At 35.6% G+C, this 13978-nt stretch overlaps 1 long non-coding RNA gene across 1 annotated transcript; it reads left to right on the top strand.

Moving 5' to 3' along the window:
- The first annotated feature begins 657 nt into the window (after positions 1-657).
- LOC136341190 (uncharacterized) lies at positions 658-13239 on the top strand. Its single transcript, XR_010732454.1, has 3 exons — positions 658-780; positions 12134-12274; positions 12322-13239. It is a non-coding gene; the product is annotated as an uncharacterized lncRNA (long non-coding RNA).
- Positions 13240-13978: the final 739 nt, after the last annotated feature.

Genomic DNA, 13978 nt, shown 5'->3' with positions numbered 1-13978 from the left:
TTAAATAACGTTCAACACAAAAACCAGAAAGTTATTTCCGTGTTACATTTTTTGGAAAAATTCGGTATGATGCAGTTTTAGCAAACGAAAACAGGTTTCATTTTGCACTAATCATGAAATGAACATCGTTTTGAATAAAAGTGGAACCTTTGAAAGACCGGAGATATAATCACCATGCTACGTATACACTGTAGAAATACGATGTTTCCGCAAAATAAATTGATATATTTTGTAAAAAGTCAAAAGACAACTACAATTCCAGCAAAATCCAAATTCCCCTGTAATCAAAGAACGTATACAGATAAAAATATCGTTAATCGGATATCCATCATCAAATGAATTCTCGTCATTTAACCGGCAACATAAAAGGGATATACAAGAACTCCGTCAACGAGATTTGATTTTCCAACACTTTGCTTGGAAAATTAAAGCTTTTGTTCAACTTGGGACATTAATGTACACACAAATAGCTGACTTCCAAAAAAGCAACGTGGCAAACCTACATAGAAATGTCAATCCGAAATGCTATTTAAATTCATTTTACAATGAGGTGGTAAATGGAAAATGATAAGCGTTGTTTTTGTTTACAAACAAGTTTGCACTGATGTTCTTTCTTGCGTTTTGCTCAAGTAGAATCTGTTAGATTTGTACTAGTCACTTTTCACTCGGTTGGAAAGTGCTTACTTTACACACAGGTGGATGTGAAATGATATCTCAATGGTGCAGCAAATTCTCTGCCGTCTTTTCTACAGGGCGTATCAAATTGTACGGTGTTACGAGGTATGTCGGTTATGTTATATTATAGTTGAAGTTACAAGTTATTGTGAATTACAGTTGTACATCCCCTGTCCGAAGGCATCCACAGACTCACGTTGATGACTAATGAGGTGCAGATATGAGATTTTGAAACTTTTTTTGTGTTTTTGAGACTTCACTGAGTTTTTTTGTGAAATCTATTATAGGCGATTTACTATATGTAAATGATATTTTAGCTGATGATGTATTTGATTATTTTACAAATTCAATTTCAAGGTAGTAGACTGAGTTGAAATAATTTATTGTATCGCAATATAATAACGAGTATAATAATTTATTGTTAAGACGATTGTAAGTGGGTAACTGCAATTGTTTATGTGATATCGATCGATTTTCTCCGTTAGGATTTAATAATATAATCGATTTTTTCCATGACTAAAGAAAAACTAAAATCCTCGCAAAGCATGGAAAATTAAAAAATCTCCGAATATTTACTTCAGTATCTCAAAAGTCTTTTATGGAAAAAATATTAAAGAAATCTAACACCTTTTTGAAAGGCTTTTTACCATAATTTACATTTTGGATTATAAATCGGATTTAAATTGGTAAAGAAGAGGTCATCGGGATACAGAAAAATAGAGAGAAAACAAGTGCATGTATACTTATTAATTATTTGAAAATCATTAAGGAAATAATTCCATAGGTACCTGTTTCGTTTAATAAATCTACGAAATTTTCATATGAGTAAATATACCACCCAGGGCCCTCGTTATTAACGGGATGTAATTAAACAATGCTTCCTGTTTGCGCCTACCAAATTTATTGGCTCCCGCTGTTTAACCTGTACTCGTTAGCGGAACACCGTAAATACCTAATGAATAGTCCAATTTTACTATTGTATTATTCAAATTTAACTACTACCACACTTTCGATCAGGCCGCATTGCTAATTAATTGAATGAAAAACACAAAAACAAGTGTTAAATGAGGTAAAACCTATATTTCAAATAAACATCATAGTGAGATTTTGAGAAGTTTCCTATACAAATCCTTGATAGTTTGTTCTGTAATTTTGTATTTAAGTTTCAAGCAATTAAAAGTTATTTTTAAAATCACAAACTTCATTAAAAGTTTCAAAATTCAACTTTCCGGCTGCAACTTCGAGAGTGCGATTCAATCGGGCACGCCTAAAATCATTAATAAGTTTTCGAAATACGATTAATTAAAGTTTTCTTTACAGAAATGTATAAACATGAATTTACTCTAGGCCATGTTTTTCTCTTTTTTAAAGAGCCATGAATAAGACATTCGGAAATTTCATGTGTTGCTGCTTCTTTCAATTTCTTGGCACGTGTTAACAACCATGGCAAATAGAGCTGAAAAAAGGTCCGAAGATTAAGTGAATTACTTTTTTATGGAATTTCAACTATCCCATAGAAACATATAATTTCCCACCCTCTTCGTTTAGGTGTGTACTTTCACCCTCCTCAATTTTCAGTAATAATTCCAGACAAAATCCCAACATTCAAGTTGAAATGTCATCTTCTGAAATAGAGAAATTCCGACTCAAGATAAGAAAAACAAAATAAGCTATGGGGATTTTTCGGTTTTGCCTTGATGCCGAAAAAATGTGATGAAATGAGGGGCTATTATATTATTTCCGGGTGCCATTTGGGGAAACCGTAACCCTCTAACGCTCGAAATATATTTCGTTGAGGGTAGATATTTCCTGAGCAGTTATCTCTGTCAGAATCTACTGAGTTGGAAGGAAAGCCATCAGTTTAGAGCGCTTCGAAACAGAGGCGTCCCTAAAGGAAGATTGTAATTTTACTTAATAGCTCTATTAAAAGATGCCTAATCCGTTTGCTCATCAGGGTTCTGTATGATTGGTTTATTAATGACGTGATAGCCTGGTACAAGATTAGGAGATGAGGACCTAAACCTGATTTTGATGTAAGCCAGCAATTCTCAACATTTGGATTTAGTAAATCTAGATGTCTTAGTTTGTACGAAGGCGGGGCACATGTGTACACTTTGCTTTTAAAAAGGATGCATTAATCATTAAGAAGTCTAGGGAAGATAGATCCAATAATCTTGCTGACCATTGTATAGCCTCTCGTGAACTATTCTATTTACCAACGAAATCGATGGTTGAGCCACTCTTTACTTATTACTATTTTTGAATGGAGTAAATCCTTTTGAGTAGGGTATTAATGAGATAGAAGGAGAAAAGAAAAGTAAACATTTTAATAAAGAATGAAGCACACGAAAGAAAGTGAGCAAGATAGATAATTGGCCGAGAAAGCGTCAGAAACAATGAACGAAAGAGGAAGAACAAACAAACAAGACAGAGAAATGAAAAGAGTGGATTTGAATAAAACTGTGTTGTATATCTAGTATCAGAAATAACATATTCTCGCCAGGCATATAAATTGATAGGAGAGACCCAGCCGAGCCAAATCTCTGTTTTCACATACTCCCCATGGCTTGTGAGCCCGTAATCCAACCCCTTTAATGTTTTGCAACCTGATGTGTTTAATCTAATTAGAGAATATTCTAAATACTAAAATCGCTACGTAGTATGTACGTACATATATTTTGGTAAGGTTTACAAGAGAAAAGGCATTAAAATGTTGCATAATTAATATCTTAATGAGAACTGAGGTGTTTCAATAAGCTGAGGAGAATAGAGGAACTAAAGTCTATTTTACACATTTTCAGGTTTTGCCAACACCTTCGTTAATATTCGGAATTTTGGAAGTTGTAAAACGGCAGCCTGCAGATTCAATAAATGTACAACGTTGTCTCAATGAACTGATCTTGTATCTCTTATGGTCTAGAAAATTCTGAAAACTTTCCGCGGGTTTGCGTCGCTCTGTAGAGTGATTGAGGAACGGATACTTGCAATATTTCTCAAATCGTCGTGATAAAAGCAATACGTGACTTGTTAAAAAAATTATCTCTCTAAATTTTATTTGCTTTGTTTCTTGTATATGGCCATTTATAACTGGCCAAACGAGAAATAAAACATTCTGAATTACAGCCAGCGGTGTAATCCCCGATAATAATTCTGCCATAGTCCCCATAAAATATGAGCCCATTCTCTAAAAAAAAAAGAAAAAAAAAAAACAGCAAAAACAAGAAAATTCCGCTCTTTGTCGAGACCATTCCCAAACGCTGCGACACCTGACAGTGTGTTAAGGCTCGTATCCACTAATCCGGTCCGGGTCCCACTAGGACGGACCGTGATTTCAGCTTCACGCATTGCGCTAAGTGACCATCAAAACGGCACCGTTTATTCGGTTTCTTATTGAACTTCTTGAATAAACGGAGCTGTTTGGGCAGTATCTTACAAAATGCGTGAAACCTCTCTTGTGGAACGTGAATGTTTAGTTTGCCATATTTTAACGTAACAGCACGGATTACGCGGAATCGGGTAACCGACGACGGATAGTCACACCATCGATGGGACGAAATATTATATTTGGAAATGCCCTGGTAGAGTGGTTGCAGGGAACGAAAGGTGGCTTGTTTTCTACAAACGCGTTTTCGTCTCATTGACCTTTTATTTGATTATACGATTTACAGATTACGGCAAAGCGACTAAACTTGTTATTATCCTCTGGAAATAAAAGATCCACTTTGGTCCCTCCATAGCGGACATAAAGTTGTTATTTAGTGTTTGAACTGCTAAAAAGCAATTGCCGTTAGCGCAACGAAGAATTATACGAGCTGGATAACAATATTAAATTAAAAAAAAAAAAACATGAATTCGCCAGTTAAATTTCTATTTTACCAAACTTCGTGGACAGAGTTAGTCTTTTCGACTGTTCGGTAATTATTTTTACGCGCCCGTAGTTCGAATATTACGTAAATAGAGTTTCTCTTCATAACACAATAAACTAACAATTATAACATTTACGTTCACCATCGCCTTGTCGGCGAAGGGCTGAAATTTTACTTTCCGTAGTCATCAGTGCTGTTGCCGGTCTCCCCACTTTAATGGGCACGAGCCCTTAATCTCCCCAGTCCCGGGACAATGCGAAAAAATGTTTTATTTCGCTCGTTTTAGAGCTGGAGCAAAAACAATAGATAAATCTGGGACGCATCTGTTAGTAATGTATTTCCGGAATAATGGCGGAGGGCCGCAGGGACCGCTGACCCTTCAGCCTGGAACGCGCTCAATCGATCGCGACTCTACCAGTTTTTTCTCCTAAAGACAAACTTAACAGCCAGTCAAAGAGCAACTCTCTCTCAAAGGCTACAAAAGATAAATAGCATTGTGAAAGACGCCCGGTTACGTTTCGTTTAAAACGGGAGCTTAATTAGCTTTATGAGACAATGTAAGTCCTTAATGAACATTCTCCAGGTTCATCTAATGTCAGACAATGAACTTCTAATATCGAAAATGTTTACAATTCCATAATATAAATTTAGTTTACTTCGGTACACGTTAATGAAGGCGAAGAGGGGTCGTTTCAATTTAAGCGGAATAGACCTCTATAAATCCGACACAAATCTCGTATAAAAGCTTCCTAGTAATTTTCAAAATTGATATACCTTTATGTTCGCCATTTTATCAATAAACTCATTTCATGCTAACGTTAAAAGATGACGCCAGACGCCCGAGTTAGAAACAAATGTAAACGATCGTACATTTGCAGTCATCCATTTGTTGAAAAACTTTAGCATTCAGTCTGATCAACATCAAATTTTAAAGTTAGGTACTCAACTTGTTCATGACGATATTTTAATTTTTAATAAACACCCTAAAACTTACTTTCTTAATCTTATGAAGTTGTAACCGCGGATCTGATGTTATATATACTTTATGTCGTTTGCTGAACGTTAATAGTTTTTAACAAAGAACTAACATTAAACTATTTTTTACCAATTTTACATTTCTTATAAAATCTCGGCAACAAAAATAGTTTGTCAACATCGTGTACTACATATTAAAAGTTTCTAAAAAAGCCTGCTTTTTTCCTATTTAAACGATTTTGCAAATTTCGCCGTTTCGGAGATAACAATAATGGGTGCACCTAAATAAGTCTCTTTAGAGAATTGCTGCAGTTTATTCGGAAAGTATTTCCAAATACATGTTAAAACTTTTTTTTAATTCGACAACGCAGTTATATTTTATTTCGTGTTGCGCTCTAACTTTTCAGCCCTGTTGACTTTTCGTCCCCGGCAATAGCACATTTCGAACGTTTGGTTAAACCCCTGATTTTATTTGCCTCGGCGAGTTACGACGGAGCCATAATATTTAAAGAAGTATCAGAAAAATTCGGTTTAGAAAATTATCTGCTTATTCAATATTTTCCGTAATTTTAATGCAAATTTCATAAATTTTTCGTTCATTCACTGCCACAGTTTTTTGTTTCGGTGATAACATAATTTTTTAGTTTTGTTCCCATTTTATTAAAAAATCAAAAACATATAAAGAATCTTTTTTAAGGATGAAAAGTTTTCGCATCTAAGGATGCTCCTTACTTCATATATTAGGTACAAGTTCGAGCTTGTTGCTAACGAAAAGTGTTAGGTAAATAGGATTTTCTTCATGTAGTATATATATTTTTTGGACTCCAAGCATTAAATCTGCTGGGAGTTTTTGAGAAAATTTAAACGAGTTTTTTGCTAACGTGGAAATGGAAAGATTATAATCGCAGCTTATGTTTGCATTGTATCCACATATGTCTTTAAGTTTTGGTTGCTAAATAATGAACTGAATTATAACTTTGCCTGCTTATGCTTTTCTCGGAAGAGCCATTTCAACTGGGGCCGAACGGACCCTATAATCGTAAAGAAGTGAAAAATGTCTATTCTCCGAACTAGGCCAAAGTCATTCTTCCAGATCGGGGATTGGGGTGATGTAGGGCAAATTTTGCAAATAAGCTTAAAGTTGTCGGCCGTTGTTGTTTTGGTAAATGTTTTCCTCCCGGATCCGAGGGATCTACCTTAAAAACTGTTTGAATTGGTTAAGTAAAAAGTATTTTCATCGCCATCTATCACGAAAGAAAAAAACATGCACCGGATAAAATGGTGGGTCAGGAATATACTTGTCTATTACATTTTTTTTTCATTTGTGGGTTCTATTGTGATAGTTCCCATTGGAAATAAGATATTTAGAGAGGAGTGAATGCCAGACGTAAATCAAGTAAAAATAATTTAAATCCCAGGATTGCTGATTAAAGGGAGTCGCGATGCTTTAGGGTCGAGACAAAGTCATGGAAGGTATGGAGTTTGTGTTCGCGAAACTTGCTTAAATGAACATTTTCGTTCCTTATTTTTACTTGAAGATTCATTGAGTCAATTTAAACGACGTGAGAGCAGATGCTTTTATAAAGGATTTGTACAACAGATGGGAGGTCTAGGAAAATTTTTAAATAGATTCTCGACCATTTTTTTTTCATATTTTAAACAACATAAGTATATGAAACAGAGGGTGATCATGAAAAACACCTCAAATAGTCCTAGAAATATCAGAAGTACTTCTGGGATGAATTCATTTATTATTTAGATATTTGATGGTAAATAGTAAATTGCTTAATCAGTCCCATATGGTTACGGTTAAACGCTTTCTGCGAACTTTTTTCCTTCTGTATGTACATAACATGACGAGACGGAACAGCATGTTGTTAAGGATATTACGAGCAAGACGAAAGGTTACAACTGAATTGCAGACGAGGTCAGCAAGTTCGTCGAGCAAAGCAATATGCCTTTGACTAATGCACAATGCTTTTTCTCCTATTTAGCAGGTTTGAAAATAAAAAGATAGTCAGAACTCTACCTGCCGACATATTTGAAATCTTAATGATTATGCTAATCTTCAAGGATGACATTTGTTTATTTGTATTCTGAAATCCAAATGAAACACATGTAACAGATGAATCATGGGGTGCTTACCATGGTTATACTAATCTATCATTACTGGGGCCCCATCGAAAATTGTTATTTAATATTGTTAAGTACCGTTTGGGCCGCATTGCACACACTTACCTGTAAGTGCTAACTTTTTGTTATCAATTATCCGTAGATTATTTGCAATTTACTGTTACAGGCGTAATAAAATAAATTTTACGTTATGATTTACATTTGTTGCCTCAAATCTATTACACACGAACAGGCAAATGTTCATTGTTATAAGTTTCATTTATGTTTCCGGATATTGAGCTTCTATGCAAAGTGGGATTTAACTGAAACACTGCACTAATATCCATTGCTAAAGCTGCTTTCAGCTTATATTGCCACTTAACGCCCTTCATGAGCACTACATCCAAATACCATAGATTATGAATCAACAATTTATGAGATCAACAAGACCCCGAAACAAAGCTAACATCATAGCCATTGTAATAGCAAAATGTTGATGTGAAAAGTATAAGAATATTTTAATTCATGGTGTTCCTACAGTGGGTAAGTCGTTACATTTCTTAGATTTTGAATTGGAGCTAAAACAGAGTTGTCCAACGAAATACTGTGCGGGAAAATACACGGCGGATCTGAAAAAAGTGCGGCATTCCCGTATTAAGTATTTTAAAATAAAATACCTTGGATATCCTTCAATATTCTATTTCTAATACCACTCGGTTTCCCTCGTATATGATCTATACCTAATTTCAACAATTTAGTACACCTAAAGCTTTCCATTTTTCGCAGTCCATGGGGTATTAATTTTCGAACTTTTTGAAATTCCTTCGTGGCCTAACGGATTTCTTAACTATAAATTTAATTAATGTAATTAAAATCATAGGAAGATCAAAAAAACTTTAATGAAAATTACTAGGAAATAATAATCTTCCTCGGGACGCTACTGCCTGCCGCGCCAAGCACTTCAATATCTCGGAAAGCTGCTTAACCATAAACACCATCGGTTTATGGGTTTAACTAAATTTCCTTCCCGTTGTTCGAGCTGTTAATCTTTAGCGAATCAGCATCACTCTGATACGTCTGAACAACTCTTGTTTGCCCATATACCTCTCTCTGATTCGATTCTGCTGTTGTGGATCTGAGCAAAAACTATCATTAAGCAAAAGATAAACTCATTTATAACGCAAAGAACTCGGAAACAAAAGCACCGGATTTCCTTTAGGGATTTTGTGCAAGAAATCTCGGTTCGTGTCCGTGCCTCTCTTAATTATATCGTCAACACTCCGAGCAAAGTGGGAGGGCCCTTGCGAAACGGGACATGGTAAGTGTCCTCAAGCATTTGTTTAATGACACGGTTTTGTTTTACCTATAGTATCGAATTACGTCATAGAGATGAGTTATGGACCACCTTGAAAAAAATGAGAGAGATGAGCGTAAAACATAATTAACCAAATGGCGGGAGGAATAAAAGGGAAGCGGTAACGAAGTTTAAAATAATGTGATGTTACGTTACTCAAATCACCGTGCGTGCCATTTTTTCGGATCCCCACTGAAATAATTGGATTTTCCGACATGAATAATAATATTTTCTGTCCGACGGTCGTGTAGAAATAAAAGAAAACATCCATTTGTTCGACAACGTTCATTATCCCGGACGATTGTGCCATTTGTTTCGCCCTTTTTGTCATTCTGACGTTACGCGTAAATTAGGTTCGAGCCATTTCTCTTTTCTCACCTTCCAAACTCTACAATAATTTCTTTTCCCGAAAATTGACGACACTTCATTGGTTTCGTTAAAAGCCTAAAATACGGCACTGCAAAATTACGATACCACCGAACTCTCCATTATTAAAACATGGAGTGAGTTAAGCAGATAAAACTTCCGCTAAAACAGCAAATTGAGTATGATTTACGCGGGATCTGGATCGGGGGATCCAAATATTGCCGTTCTGGCCGTTTTCCGGGTCTCGAAGGCATCGTAAAATACGATTAACGCAGGGTAGCACCGCTACGCGAATTTACGCAAATCCGGCCCTTTTCAAATTTATGCCCTTTTTTACGGCGAGGTGTAGTGAAAGGTAAAACGCTACATTATGGGGTCCCACAGTGGGGCCCTTTTTATTAAATTTATCGATATTAGTAGAGATACATGTACATAGAGGAAGGCCGTTTTTTTTTTTTTTAATTTAACCATGGAGTTTTCGGTTAATAGAAGAGATTCAAGGGCGATTAGATTGGGGCAAATTTGCGAAATTGAAAATTCAAATAAAATATCCTTCTCATACCGGAAAAAAATGTGTTTGAGAAATATACGGGGGTGTCATAAAATTAGGTGGTCCAAATTAAATAGCGAAATCTTAAATAAAAATGTATACCAGTTTGCCATAGGCGGCATTATTAAGGAATGTGCACTGTGGCTTTCCCCGAAATCGTGAGAGTTAAATTGGGACATCAAAAGGGCGTTTTATACGTAAACTTCCCAACAAAAGTAGGACTCACAGTTTGTTGTCAAAATATAGAATAGTAATTTTTCGAGTTCGGCTACGTTTACATTGATTGTAATTAAAAATGAGATGAAGTAATAAAGAAAATTTAGTCGTTTTAAGTAATACTGAACCAATTCTACAAAATTACCACTCAAAAAGTTATCAGAAACTTTTTGTCGAAAGATCAGATATTCGGGCACTTTCCCACACGAAATTTGCATAGTTATTAAAAATTTAGCTAATACAACTATAATGAAAAGTCTATTAAAACTCGTAATTTCGGAAATTGTTCTTTGGGTCCCGGGGCCTTCACTTCAACGAAACTGGTTTAATCAAAAATCTCTTCGTAAGACGGCCAAATGGAGTTTTCGCCTCGCTCTTGCTTCACCACAATTTTTCGAATTTACATAACATTGAAATTTTTCCTAATGAGCTTATCTCAAATTGCATCTGCAAATCTTAAATGGACTTTCCTGATAGGTTCTGAAAGCCCGTTCATTGCAAAGGCCGAGAGGAAATTTTTCTTTGGAACTGTAAGTCAAATAATGGTTACTGGTCTGTTATTTTTCCACACGGATAATTCAATTTGGGTCTGGTGCTGCAATTTGAAATCTCTACAGGGCTTTTTCAAAGTATATTTCGGTATCAAAATGTAAACGGATTGAGCAGCTACTTTATAAAAATCTATATATTAATATTTATAGACAGCGACTTTCTTTTTGCAACGAATTTGAAGGTGTGGGGTTTTCCCTGTATGTTTGGCATGCAGTCGCCTTACCCTCATTATTTTTTATCCTAAATGCAGCAACCTTTGGATTTTTTGGGTGTTGATTTGAAAATTTTTCTCTGTATTACCAAATGAAGAACTCTGTAACCAAAGTTTGAATAGAAGAAAACCAACATACTTGTTCAATCTACTTAAAAATGGTATTTTCTAGATCAAAACGAGCTCTCTACCGAAATTTTCCGCTTCGTTTAATAAATTTATGAATTTCGCTTATGCAGAACGCTTATTACATTCCTTTCGGATGTTCATCAAGCGGAACAGGCACATAAATATCCAACGATGACATTAGGAATGAACGACATGCGATATGCTGATACAGTTTAATATCTGGACATTGTGCCAGGGTTTCGATGAATTATTGCTCAAACAAATTATGAGGATCCTAAGCGGAAAATTGTTGAAAAATGCTGCCTACGTGACATATTGTATTTTCCAGGGAGAACATTCGTGTGGGTGGTTTTGCAGTGTTAATGAAGCGACCTGTCATTTCACCTTGTGCACTTTAAACACTGCACTTCCCAGGTAAAAAAAATCGATCCAGAATTTTTCAGTTTATTAAATTTGCAAGTTTCGCTAGTTGCACATTTAAACGAATTTATCAGCAGAGACATTTCTATGGAAATACGAACCAGAAATTCCTGAGGCGATTTGGGGATGACATATTCAAATGAGAAGGTGCGACGCTCGGGAATGGGTTGAGAAAACGAACAGATAGAGACACCTAGCAAGATAAGCATAATAGACTTTTTAGAGATCCTAAAGTGTGGTAGCTCTATATTTTTTGGAGTTTGATAACGTTAGCGAATTTATCTAGCATTTCACCTTTTCTGCGAGTTTTTTCTGGGAAATTTAATTCTGATTTAAATCAGCAATATCGTCTTCTCAAGTTTATTTCTATTTATTTAAACTTAATGAGCTACGTCTATAAATTTCGCAAACATAAATTAGCTCAGTGCGTATAAATTTAGACAGTTTTACTGCCAAGTTTTTGCTTAAATTTCTAGTTTCACTCCTTTCTCTTAATGCAGGGTTTTAATTAAAAATTTAATCTACATCTTGAATGCTATTGCGTCCCAATCCTTCGTGTATCCAAAATTTCGTAAAACATTCAAATTCATCCATGTAAGAAACATTTAAGATTTCCAGTCACGCAATCACTTCAGCACCTCCATAATTAAACTTTTCTCAGCCACCTGCACACTTTCATTCTCTAATTAGCCTCCATTTTTCTGCAGCTGATTCTAGTTTAAGCACGATCCGGAGCACTGGAAACTTCAAACAAGAGCACGATGGAACCCCTCCATTTCACTCCACGTCCCTTCAGGATAAAGACAAATGAGTTCTGATTAATTCAGAATTTTGTCGATTGCTCCATAGTACGTAGAGGGAAAGGTTTGCGGGCCTAATTAAAGAGGGGATAAAGTTGTTTTTCTATTAAAAACAATTTTTTGGCGTGGGCCAGAATCTCGCTTATAGAGGACATCTTGAGGGTGGAACTTTATGCTAGAGCTTGGAAGCTTTGAAATTCATTGCGCTTAATTGAGGGTAAGTCCTAACTGTCTAAGCTTAATAAAGCCAATTATCAATTAAAACATTCCAGATTTCATATTCATTTCATTCAATGTAGATTTCAGTTACATACAGTAAATTTTTAGCAGTAATGAGGTAGTTGAATATATTTTCCAGCATCATTTACGAAGTTTTAGGAAACTGGAGCCCCGGCATTATTTGTACGGCATGGCACGGAATCGTGTTGGAAGTTAGACAAAAGCAAAAGGGAATTACATGTTTTCAGGGGGGTTGGAAGTTGAAACTGCAGGTGCAGTTGAAGTGAACTCGGATGACCTGAATTGATCGTTTGATCAATGAGGAAGGGAAGGCTAGGACAACATTACAGAATACATTATCAAAGCCATGTTTCTGATACCTAATTTAGATAAACCAAATTCCATCAAAAACTGGGAAAATTCCCATTAGAATTAATGTGTCCTGCTTTTTTCCTTTATGTTTCAGCTCACAATCAGACTTTTGCGTGCCTACAGTTGAAATAAGCTTCCAAATTTATGGCAGCTTTTTGCTTGTTCTTTCGCCGAGTATCTTTTTTCGGAAGCCTAGATTAGGGTTTCCTTTCATATATTGCCTGGTTTTTGTAATCCTGAGGATTAGGCATCAGATAAAATATATGTTTTGATGGGAGAAATTTATATTCTTACCTTAATGAAAAGCAGGGTATAAATTAATTGAATAATTGTAAAGTATGGCACAAATTTAAACTCTTTTTGTAATATTTCAGTATGTATTTCAAATGGAACATTCAAGGGTTTAACAATTTATTTTATGGCATAAGACTAGAAGAGTGGTATCGTGAAAAAGAATTTCATTTAAATCTTTTTCTAATGTGCTTTGACAGTAATTGTTGGGTTTTAACTCACGTGCTCACCTTTAGATTGGTAAATGAGGGTTGCTATGTTAACCCTTTCTTACTGCTTTTTATTACAATATCCTTGGCAATTTCCTTATTCTTCACCTACCCTCCCCTGCCGAACGAAGAATCGCCGTCTAGAAAACCTCCTACTAGACTTTGTCTTTAATTTCAAAATGAAGAGATGTGATTCATGATTTTGCAATAATAAAAAACATATTCCCAATATATCCGTACCGAAATTGCGGTATCTTCTTTGTTTCATCACTCCATCCAAGTATTTTTTTAGTACCGTTTTTTGCCCAGCTCTATCTATGTGTGCCTCCCTTCATCTTCGATAAAAAGTTTTTATCTAAAGCTAAATTCCGCAATTCTCACCCTGCGCTCAGATAAGCAGTAATTCCGATCTCTGCATGCTCTTGTTGTTTCTGAAGCTCCTCCGTGTTTCATTTAATAACAGCTGCATTACTCCTTTGCAAGTTACGGTGGTTTACATCGATACAAGCGCGATCTCATCAGTAACACACCGCTGCCCTTAATTAATTTTCTTCCAAGATCTCGAGTGAGTTACACATTTCGAAATATCCAGAAAGACTTAGTAATTAGTTCACGGTTCAGGAAGACTGGCTAAAGTGTTAAGAGGCATCAGCTCGATAGT

Source organism: Euwallacea fornicatus, chromosome 1 (genome assembly GCF_040115645.1).
Source record: "Euwallacea fornicatus isolate EFF26 chromosome 1, ASM4011564v1, whole genome shotgun sequence".
Lineage (NCBI taxonomy): Eukaryota > Metazoa > Arthropoda > Insecta > Coleoptera > Curculionidae > Euwallacea > Euwallacea fornicatus.
Note: the sequence above shows the minus strand (reverse complement) of the source record. Positions and strands in the feature narration are given on the sequence as shown.